Source organism: Hemitrygon akajei, chromosome 2 (genome assembly GCF_048418815.1).
Source record: "Hemitrygon akajei chromosome 2, sHemAka1.3, whole genome shotgun sequence".
Taxonomy (NCBI): domain Eukaryota; kingdom Metazoa; phylum Chordata; class Chondrichthyes; order Myliobatiformes; family Dasyatidae; genus Hemitrygon; species Hemitrygon akajei.
The window spans coordinates 191,080,079-191,092,147 of NC_133125.1; positions in this window are offsets into that span (position 1 = coordinate 191,080,079).

Below are 12,069 nucleotides of genomic sequence, written 5' to 3' on the forward strand. Positions count from 1 at the left end.
GGCCTTCTTTATTACTCTCTGTGAAATTACACTCAGTGGCCACTTTATTAGATATGTTCTGTTGTAATGCAAAGTCCTGTACCTAATAAAGTAGCCACTGAGTACACTGTATGGTCGTGGCCATCTGCTAGCCAAGGTTCGACGTGCTGTGCATTCAGAGCTGCTCTTCTGTGTGCACGGCTATTTGAGTTACTGTCGATTTCCTGTCGGCTTGAACCAGTCTGGCCATTCTCCTCTGACTTCATTCACTATGACATGCCACTGAGTCTGCAGTAAAACCAGGGAGCTAGGACACGGCACCCTGACTCTCATGTCATTTTGGAATGGAGTTTGGCTGACTGTCTAGCTGATGTTACAACACCTGAGTGAGGGCAGTAGAATATCAGGCTTAATATCACTGGCATATGTTGTGATGGTTGTTGTTCCGTGGCAGCAGGACATTGGAATACCTAATAACTTAAAAACTACAAATTACAGTTAAAAGTATGTGGAAAATTAAATAAGGTGCAAAAAAGGGGAAAAAAGTAGCGGGGTAGTGTTCATTCGCAAATCTGAGGGCAGAGGGGAAGAAGCTGTTCCTGAAACGCTGAGTGTGTGCCTTCAAGTTCCTGTGCCACCTCCTCGATGGTAGCAATGAGAAGAGGACGTGTCCTGGGTGATGGTCCTTAATGATGGATGCTGCCTTGCCCTTGAAGATGATTGAATGCTTAAGACATAGGGACCAGTGACCATAATATGAAAGAATTCTCCCAGTAATTTGAGAAGGAGTAGTTAAAGTCAGATGCATCAGTATTGCAGTGGAGTAATGGGAATTACAGAGCCGTGAGAGAGGAGCTGGCCAGAATTGATTGGAAGGGAACTCCAGCAGCAATGACTGGAACTTCTGGGAGCTATTTGGAAGGCGCAGGACAGATACATCCCAAAGACAATGAAGTATTCTAATGGCAAGATGATGCAACCGTGGCTGACAAGGGAAGCCAAAATTAGAAAGGAAATCGGAGTACTCGGTAGCTTTCAAAAACCACCAGATTTGGTAGCTTTTACAAAATCATTAGAAAGGAAAAGATGGAATACAGAGGGTTTTTAAAAAATCACTCTTTTATTTCTATAGAAGCAGATTTAGACCAGTCAGTCCTTTGAGTCTGCTCTGTCATTCCATCATGGTGGATACTGGATCCCACACAACCCCCTACACCTGCCTTCTCGCCTTATCCTTTAGTGCCCTGACTGATCAAGAAACTATCAAGTTCAGGCTTAAATATACCCACGCACAGCTTCCACTGCAGTTTGTGGCAGAGCATTCCACAGATTTACTACTTTATGGCTAAAAATAAAATCCTCCTTACATCTGTTCTAAAGGGTCACCCCTCAATTTTGAGATTGTGCCCTCTATTTCTGGATACCCCTACCATAGGAAACATCTTCACATCCACCCTATCTAGTTCTTTCAACATTCGGTAGGTTTCAATGAGATCCCCCTGCATTCTTCTAAATTACAGGCCCATAGGTGCCAAATGCTTCTCGTATGTTAACCCTTTCCAGAATCATCCTCGTGAACCTCCTCTGGACTCTCTACAATGACTGAGATATGGGGCCCAAAACTGTTGACAATACGCAAGTGCTGTCTGACTAGTGTCTTATAAAAACTCAACATTATCTCGTTTTTATATTCTATTCCCCTTGAAATAAATGCCAACATTGCATTTACCTTCTTTACCCCAGACTCAACTAGTAAGTTAACCTTCTGGGAGTCTTGCACGAGGACTCCTAAGTCCCTCTGCACCTCTGACGTTTGAGCCTTCTCCCCATTTAGATAATAGTCCGCACTATTGTTCCTTTTACCAAAATGCATGTTCATACATTTCCCAATACTATTCCATTTGCCACTTTTTTTTTGCCCGTTCATCCAATTTGTCCCAGTCTGGCTGCAATCGCATTGCTTCCTCAGCACTACCTACCCTTCCACCTATCTTCATATCATCCGCAAACTTTGCCACAAAGCCATCAATTCCATTATCTAAATCACTGGCAAACAATGTGAAAAGTAGCGGTCCCAGTACTGACCCCTGAGGAACACCATTAGTCACCGGTATCCAACCAGAAGAGGCCCCTTTTATTCTGACTCACTGCCAACTGCCTGTCAGCCATTCCGTTATCCATTCCAGTGTCTATCCTATAATGCCGTAAGATTTGTTAAGCAGCCTCATGTGTGGCACCTTGTCAAAAGCCTTCAGAAAATCAAAGTAAATGATATCCACTGCCTCTCCTTTGTCCACCCTGCTTGTTAATTTCTCAAAGAACTCCAACAGATTTGTCAGGCAAGATTTCCCTTCAAAGAAAGCATACAGACTTTGACTTACTATTATTCTCCAAGTACCACAAACCTCATCCTTAATAATAGACTACAACACTTCCCCAACCACTGAGGTTAGACTAACTGGCCTATAATTTCCTTTCTTTTGCCGTCCTCCTTTCTCAAAGGGTGGAGTGACATTTGCAATCTTCCAGTCCTCCGGGACTATGCCAGAATCAAGTGCTTCTTGAAAGATCATGACCAATGCATCCATTATCTCTTCAGCAACCACTCTCAGCACCATCAACCTTAAGAACTTTGGGTTTGCCTAGCACTTTTTCCTTTGTAATAGCAATGGCACTCACTCCTGCTCCCTGACACTCACGGACCTCTGGCACAATGCTAATGTCTTCCACAGTGAAGACAGATGCAAAGTACCCATTATGTTCATCTGCCATTTCTTTGTCCCCCATCATTACCTCACCAGCATCATTTTCCAGTGGTCCAATATCAACTCTCACCTCCCTTTTACTCTTCATATAACTGAAAAAAAGCTTTCGGTATCCTGCTTTATTATTGGCTAGTCTGCCCTCATATTTCATCTTTTCCCTTCTTATAGCTTTTTCAGTAGCCTTTTGATGCATTTTAAAAGCTTCCCAATCATCCAACTTCTCACTCATTTTTACTACTTTATATGTAATTTCCTTGGCTTTCATGCAGTCCTTAACTTCCTTTGTCAGCCATGGTCGCGTACCCCTGCCATTTGAGAACTTCTTCCTTTGGTGGAGATATCTGTCTTGTATGTTGTGAACTATTTCCAGAAACTTCAGCCATCTCTGCTCTGCCGTCATCCCCGCCAGTATCCTCCTCCAATCAATCCTGGACAAGCTCCTCTCATGCCTCTGTAATTCCCTTTACTGCATTGTGACACTGACAAATCTGATTTATGCTTCTCTCTCTCAGACTGCAGTCTGAATTCAATCATATTACGAGGGGTGATTGATAAGTTCATGGTCTAAGGTAGAAGGAGTCAATTTGAGAAAACCTAGCACATTTATTTTTCAACATAGTCCCCTCCTGGACATACTTAGTTCAGCGGTCGTGGAGCATATGGATCCTTTCTCTCCAAGTCGGCATCTTGGACCTCCAGAGGTGGTCCACAGCAGGGGGGATTGATGTTCGTGGCCTAAGGTAGAAGGAGATGAGTTATACAGCTCTCGTTACATGCACGTGCAGTTCAACACTTTGAGTGAAAATGCAGAAAGTTTTAAGTTTCTCATCATCTCCTTCTACTTTAGGCCACAAACTTATCAATCACCCCTGCTGTGGACCACTTCTGGAGGTCTAAGACACCGACTTCTACAAAGAAGGGATCCGTATGCTCCACGACCGTTGGACTAAGTGTGTAAATGTAGGAAAAATAAACGTGCTAGGTTTTCTAAAATTGACTCCTTCTACCTCAGGCCATGAACTTATCAATCACGCCTCCTATGATCACTGTCTCCTCTGTGTTCCTTTACGTTGATCTCCCTAGTAAGATCTGGGTTATTACACAACACTGGAGAGGTAGCAATAGGGGACAGAGAAATGGCGGATGAATTGAATAAGTATTTTGCATCACCATTCACTGTGGAAGACACCAGCACTTATACCAGAAGTTCAAGAGTGTCGTGGGGCAGAAGGTGCTTGTGAAACTGAAAAGTCACATGAACCAGATGGATGACGCCCCAGTGTTCTGAAAGAGGTGTCCGAAGAGATTGTAGAGGTACAAGTTTTGAGAAAGTAGAGAGGCTACAGAATGACTTAGACGGATTACAAGAATGGACAAAAAGTGACAGATGGAATACAGTGTTGTGAAGTGTCTGGTCATGCACTTTGGGAGAAGAAGTGAGAGGATTGACTGTTTTCTAAATGGAGACAAAATTCAAAAATCTGAGGTGCAGAGGGACTTGGGAGGATTCCCTAAAGGCTCATTTGCTGGTTGAGTCTGTGGTGAGGAAAGCAAGTGTGATGATAGCATTCATTTTGAAAGGACTAGAATATAAAAGCAAGGATGTAATGTTGGAACTTTATAAAGAGGCCTCACTTAGAGCACTGTGAGCACCTTAGCTGAGAAAGGATGTGCTGACATTCGAGAGGGTTCAAAGCAGGATCACAAAAATCCTTCCAGTATTGAAAGGCTTATCATATGAGAGGTGCTGGATAGCTCTGGGAGTTTACTCACTGGAATTCAGAAGAGTGAGTTTGGATCTCATTGAAACTTGTTGAACTTTGAATGGCCTTGATAGAGTGAGTGGCGGGAGGGTGGAGGGGGGCAGGTAGGTGAGTGTTTAAGACCAGAGGGCACAGCCTCAGAATAGACGGACATCCATTTAGAACGAAGATGAGGAGGAATTTCTTTAGACAGAGAGTGGCAAATCGTTGTCACAAGCAACAAGTGCGGAATTCGATGCCACAGGTGGCTTTGGAGGCCAAGTCATTGGGTCCATTGGAGGCAGAGGTTGATAGATTGATTAGTCAGGGCATGAAGGGATATGGGGAGGAGGCAGGAAATTGGTGCTGAAAGGGAAATGGTTCAACCATGAAGAAATGATGGATCAGACTCAATAGGCCAAATGGTCTAATTCTGTCCCTAAATCTTATGGCCTTAAGGAACCACCTTTATGTACACCTCTGTAAGATCTGAAAAGAAATTAGCAGAGAGAGTTGTGGAGAGTTTTTAAAGATCAATTGCTCAGGGTACAGGAAAGGTATTTTCCGTTAGAAGGAAGGATGTGGATGGAAAGATCAGAGAACTTTGGATGTCCAGAGAGATCATGAAATAAGTCAAGAAGAAAAAGGAAAAGTATGTAAAGTTTTGGCAGTTAGGATCAAACGGAGCAAATAAGGGTTATAAAGAAGCCAGAAAAAACTAAAGAAGAGAATTAGGAAAGCCAGGAGGGGCCATGAAATATCTTTGGCAAGTAGGGTTAAAGAATATCCCAAGGCATTCTAGACATAATGGGAGCAAAAGGATAACTAGAGAATAGGGTGGGACCACACAAGGTAAAGGGGGGAACATTTGCTTGGATATGGAGAGTGTGAGTGTGATGAATATGTTAAAGTGTTCACAGGTCCAGGAGGAGGAAGTGTTGGACCTCCTAATGAATATTAAGGTAGATAAGTCTCCAGGGCCTGATGGGATTTACCCCAAATAATTGAAGAGATGAGATTGCTGGGCTCTTGACCAGTATCCAAGTGGCTAATGTGGTACCTCTATTTAAGAAGGGAACAGGGGAAAATCCAGTGACTACAGACCAGTTAGTCGCATCTCAATTATAGGGAAATTCCTGGGAAAATTCTTAGGGATAGGATATATGAGCATTTGGAAACTCATGGCCTAATTAGGGAGAGCCGGAATAGCTTTGTGTGTGGCAGGTCATACCTTACCAACTGGACTGAAGTTTTTGACAAGGTGATGAGAGAGATTGATGAGGGTAAGGCAGTGGATGTTTTCTATATGGATTTTAGTAAGGCATTTGACAAATCCAGAAGATTAAGATTCATGGGCTTGGCAGTTTGTATTCAGAACTGGCTTGCACATCGAAGACTGGGGGGGGGGGGGGGTTTGAAGGGTATTATTCGAGCTTGAGGTCTGTGCTGGGTCCTGTGCTGCTTGTGATGTATATAAATGACCAGGATGAAAATGTAGATGGGTGGGTTAGTAAGTTTGTAGATGATACCAAGATTGGTGGAGTTGTGGACAGTGTGGAGTTTAACCCAAATAACTGTGAGGCGTTGCCCCTCGGTAGGGCAAATACAAGGAGACGGTACATTGTTAAGGACAAAGTCCGTAACAGTGTTACTGAACAGAGAGATCTCGGGTTCCAAGTTCACAGCTCTTTGAAAGTGGCTGCACAGGTTGATTGGGTGATTAAGAAGGCTTATGGAATGCTTGCTTCTGTTAGTCAAGGCATTTCGTTCAAAAGTCAAGAAGTTATGTTGCAACTTTGTTGAACTCTGCTTAGGCCACATTTGTAGTGTTGCATATAGTTCTGGTTGCTGTACTTCTGGAAGGTTGCTGAGGTTTGGAGAAAGTCCAGAAGAGATTATAAGGGTTTAAAGAGCATGTGCTATCAGGAGAGGCTGGATAACAGGGATTGTTTTCTCTGGAGTGGCGGAGGCTGCGGGGAGATCTGAAAAAGTTTTATAGGATTATGAGAGAGATAGACAGGGAGTATCTGTTTCCCAGGGCTGCAATTTCTATTACCGGAGTGTACACAAGATGGGGGGGGGGGGGGGGTGTGTGCTGTGGACATTGTGTGGGTAGGAAGGATTCGTTTTTCTGTGGGGGAGGGGTTGATTTACTTTTTAGTCGGTTCAGCACAGCACTGTGGGCCGAAGGGCCTGTTCTATGTTGCAGAATGAGAGGTCAGATTTGGGCTCAGCTAACTTCTTGGTAGTTGCGTTCCGCGGAGGCGGGTGCGGCACCATTGAAGGAGGCGGGGTAACCGGACCCAGATCAAACTACCCAGGATTAGCCGAGCCCTGCGGGGCCGGCCATACCAACACCGGCGCTCCGGTTCAGCTCGACATCGGCTCCGAATGTGCGCCGCAAAGTGAAAGTAAACGGCGACGGTCTGTAGATTTGTGAGGCCTTCCTGTTTGCGGCCCGGACAGAGCGGCCGGCGAAAGGCCACTCCTCTCTATCCCGCCCCGGACTATTCGGGCAGCGCGAATCCAGCTCAGATCCAGACTCCGGCCCGGCTGGTCCGGGCTCTTCCGTACAATCTCGGGGTGGGGTGGGGTGGGGTGATTGGTTCTTCTCATACCCAGCCCAACCTGTCCCTCGAAGTTTTCCCTCGTCTCGATCCCCGAAATTCCTTAAAGGTTAACCTGAAATTTGAAGTTCAAGTTTACACATGAAATAGCCGAACGAAACGGCGTCTCCGGGTCCAAGGTGCAGAAGCACAGAACCAGCGGGCACACACGGCACAAATATAACATTTATATGTTTAGTCTGTGGTGAGGAAGACAAATGAAATATTAGATACATTTGGAGAGAACTAGATTATAAAAGCAAGCATGTAATACGAGGGCTTTATAAAGGGTTGGTCAGACCGGACGGAGCAGTTTCGGCCCCTTTGCTCAGAAAGGCTGAGCAGGGAGAAACCAGATGTGTGGGTTGGCAGGGTCCAGAAACATACCCAGCACTACCCCCTACCCCCTCTTATCCCTCTCCCGTCAGTCTCTGGAAGAACCAGAATCAGGTTTATTATCAACAGCATGTGTGGTGACATTGGTTAACTTAGCAGCAGCAGTTCAATGCAATACATGGTAATATAGAAAGGAAAAAAATAGATCAGTTACAGTAAGTATATACTTGTATATTGGATAGATTAAAAATAGAGCAAAAACAGAAATAACATATATTCAAAAAACGTGAGGTAGTGTTCATGGGTTCAATGTCCATTTAGGAATTGAACAGCAGAGGGGAAGAAGCTGTTCCTGAATCGCTGAGTGTGTGCCTTCAGGCTTCTGTACCTCCTACCTGATGGTAACAGTGAGAAGAGGGCATGTCCTGGGTGATGGGGGTCCTTAGTAATGGATGCTGCCTTTTTGAGCCATTGTCCCTTGAAGATGTCCTGGATACTATGGAGTGCCCACGATGGAGCTGACTGAGTTTACATCTTTCTGCAGATCCTCTACAGTAGCCCCACCAATTCCCACCCACCCCCCCAACCGTTCCAGCCACGGTACATCCGCAGAAATGTCCGAGCGTCTTTGGTGACATACCAAATCTCCTCTGACTCCTAATGAAATCTAGCTGCTTTTTTGTAACTGGATCAATATGTTGGGCCCTCAGAGATGCTGACATCCAGGAACTTGAAATTGCTCACCCTTTCCACAACTGATCTCTCGAAGAGGACTGGTGTGTGTTCCTTTGTTTACCCTTTCTGAGGTCCACAATCAGTTCTTCGGTCTTTCTGACGTTGTTGCTGTGACACCACTCAACCAGCTGATCTAGCCCATCTCTGTACGTGATCTGAAATTCTGCCACCAACAGTCATCAGAATATACGAGTATAAAAGTCAAAAAGTCACACGATGCCTCTGTATAAAACCTATTCGGACTGATAGTAACTGAAATGCTTCTTTACAAGAGGATGTAGAGGCTTTAGAGAGACTACAAAGGAGATTCACTTGAGGGCCATGGAGGAGTATGGCACAGAAATAGGCCCTTCAGCCCATCTAGTCAAGTCAAGTGAAGTTTATTGTCATTTAACTACATACATGTATGTAGATAGATAGATACTTTCGAAACCACCTTGGTTTCCTCGGCTGCATAAGTCTAGGGAAGACAAGTTCTCTCCTCGTCAAACTCGTGAGATTGAGGTGCGCTTGATTTACCCCCCTCTCCCCCACCAAACCTCGGTTTGTGTGGATGCAGTGTCATTTGCTACCCCGTTACAAATTAATGCCATGAAATAACAGACAGTACGCTGCGTACAATTAAGGGAATATTTATGAATCTTAACTGAAGTGTTAGTAAAGAATAAGAGAAAGGGAAGAGCCCATTCTAATTAAACAGTCAAACGTGCACAAGTTGGATCTCATCTTGAACTTCTCTGTGTCTCACGCTCTGGGCCCTCGGTCAACGTGAAAGCACACACCACCTTCCGAACGTCACTCGCAATCCATCTCCAACAAACGGGTCTCCCACTGGATCGTATCCTACGACTGGTTCTCGCCAGTGTCTTCTCTCTTCATCTCCTCTTGAACAAAAGCCCAAGACCAACCTCACTGCCCCTCACCAAGAAACACCTCCCACTAGTTGAGTGGCACACATTCCACATCATCTCTCATCCTCAACAACAACCCAGACAGGATGAAAGCAGAACAGACTGATCTCACAGAGCTGCTAAGTGAAATACCCATAGCATGACAGTAAAGGTGTGAGGCAGGGCACTACACTTCATTGATCCCAGTGGAAACGACAGTGTCACAGTAGCATTGCAAGTGCACAGACAAACAAATATTAGAAGGGAAGTAAGAAAGAATTTTAAAAAGTTACTTTAAAAATAAGATGTACCAGATTTACAAATCAAAGATGATGCAAGAATTACTGTAATATTATACAGTAATGGGTGCACATTCACACCGTCCAAGGGGGGTCATTTCCCTGGCTGCAATATAGAGCCTAATGGCCGAGGTTAAGAATGGCCTCTTTGGGGCAGTGCAGTTGTCTTAGGCTTGGGTTGTTCCTGTCACACCAATCCACCAGCCAGTCCACTTCCTCTCTGTATTCCATCTCGTCATCGTTGTTGTTGAGGTTTGATACACAACAAGGACATTCTCCCCACCAGTTTCTGGGGTATGATGGTGTTGAATGCCTATAAACAGCGGTCCCTATTATGAAACCCTATTTTCCAGGTGGGACAGGACAGAGTGATAAGCAAACTGGCAAGGGTCCAGTGTAGCCGGTAGAAAGGCTTTAATGTGCTCCATGACCAGCCATTTCATAATGGTTGATGTTAACACCACCGGACGAGAGTCATTTAGGCAGGTTCTTTGACAGTGGTTGCTGCCTTGAAAACTGAGGGGAGGACAGATTGTTCCAGAGAGATGTTAAATACACCCATCAGCTCATGTCACGCCAAACTGTTAATCTGCCTAGCTCCACTGACCTGCCATTTGTACCTCTCTCATCCACATACCTGTACACTGCAATCGAACCCACACCCACTATTTCTGTTGGCACCCTCAGGGTGAAGTAGTTGCCCTTAAACATTTCACCTTTCACTCTTAACCCATGACCTCTAGTTCTCGTCTCACCCAGCCTCAGTGGAAAAAGGCTGCTTGCATTTATGCTAACTGTATACCCATCACCTTTATGCTATCTATTAACCCCTCACCTTTTAGTTTGCTGAGTCTCCATTGGCCAGGGATCACAAGAAGAGCCGGCGATTCAATCTAGTTGAAAAAGGCAGCACCTCACGGTAGTTTTCAGAGTTGGACTGTGCGCAGGATTCATTAGAAAGGGCCAATAAGACTGAGGCAGGAGCAAGTGGAGAGGCTCCTGTATGAGCGAGCAAGTGTTGGAGAAGCTTTGGCTCACCAGGCTTAGGCGAATTAAGTATCTTCTTCATTACTTGTTATTCCTGGTCTGTTAGTGCAGTGAAATGACTCCAGGGGCAGGGTTTTGTTCTGTGTGTGGAGATGTGAGAATTCCAGGAGTCCTCCAGTCTCCCACATAACCATACCTGCACCAGGTGCTCTGAGCTGCAGCTCCTGACAGAACTTGCTAAGGAACTGGAGCTGCAGCTCGATGGCCTTCGGCTTGTAGGGAGACTGAGGAAGTGATAGGGAGGTAGTCACCCCTACGTTGCAGGAGGCAGGTAACTGGGTGAAGGATGGGAAATGGGAGGTCAGTGCTGAGTACCCCAGTGTAGGTTCCCCTCAGTAATACGTCTGTAACTTTGGATGCTGCGGAGGGGGTGACACACTGACTGGCTCTCTGGCACGGAGTGGTGATCCCACAGTTAGAGGAATAGGGACAATGTTCTGTGGGCGTGATAGAAACCTCGGATGGTATGTTGCAAGGTCAGGGATATCTCAGATGGGCCCACGGCATTCTAAAGGTGGTGGGGATGGCCAGCTAGAAGTGTTGGTACGTTTTGGCACCAATGACTCATGTAGGAAAGGAGAAGAGATCCTGAAGAGAGATTTTAGGGAGCTAGGTAGCAAGCTGAAAACCAGAAGCAGTGGATGTATGTATATTTAAGGCAATGTTGGATAGATTTTTGCATAGCAGGGGAATTAGGGTTATGGGGAAAAGGCAGGTAGGTGGAGATAAGTCCATGGCCAGATCAGCCATGATCTTATTGGGTGGCAGAGCAGTCTCGACGGGCCGGATGGCCGACTCCTGCTCCTATTTCCCATGTTTGTATGTAGGGTAGCAACTGCTGTCCATGTCATGTCAGCGAGGATAAGAAACGGATGATTGGGCCCCCACCTGATCCTAGATTGGGGGGCCAATATCCTCGTGGGCAGGTTTGCTAGAGCTGTAGGCAGGGGAATGGCATTCGGAGTGATGGGGTGAGGATGGGCTAGCTGGTTTACAAACAGGCAGTGTGTAGTGAGACTGCTGGCAAAGAGGGACTGATTGCAGACAACAGGATGAGTTGCAACGTAAAAAGGTGACGAATACAGGACATCTGAATAAATGTTAAATTTGAATGCACACAGTATACAGACTAAAGTAGAAGAACTTGTAGCACAGCTACAGATTGGCAGGTATGATGTAGGCATCACAGAATCACGGTTGAAAGAAGATTATAGCTTAACGTCCAAAGATTCTGTCGAAAGGACAGGCAGGAAGGCAGATGCGGTGGGGTGGCCCTGTTGATAAAAAATGAAATCAAATCATCAGAAAGAGGTGACCTGGGTCGGAAGGTGATGAATCATTGTTGGTCGAGCTAAGAAACTGCAAGCGTAAAACGACCCTGATGGGAGTTGTATATGAACCTCCGTACAGTAGTAAAGATGTGGTCTACAAATTACAATGGGAGATAGAAGTAGCACGCCAAAAGGGCAATACTATGATAGTCATGGGGGATTTCAATATGCAGGTAGATCGGGAAAACCAGACTGGTTCCCAATAGGGTTCATTTTAGAAATCTTATAAGATGGCTTTTCAGAGCAGCTTAACATAGAACATAGAATAGTACAACACATTACAGGCCCTTCGGCCCACAATGTTGTGCCGATCCTCAAACCCTGCCTCCATATAACCCC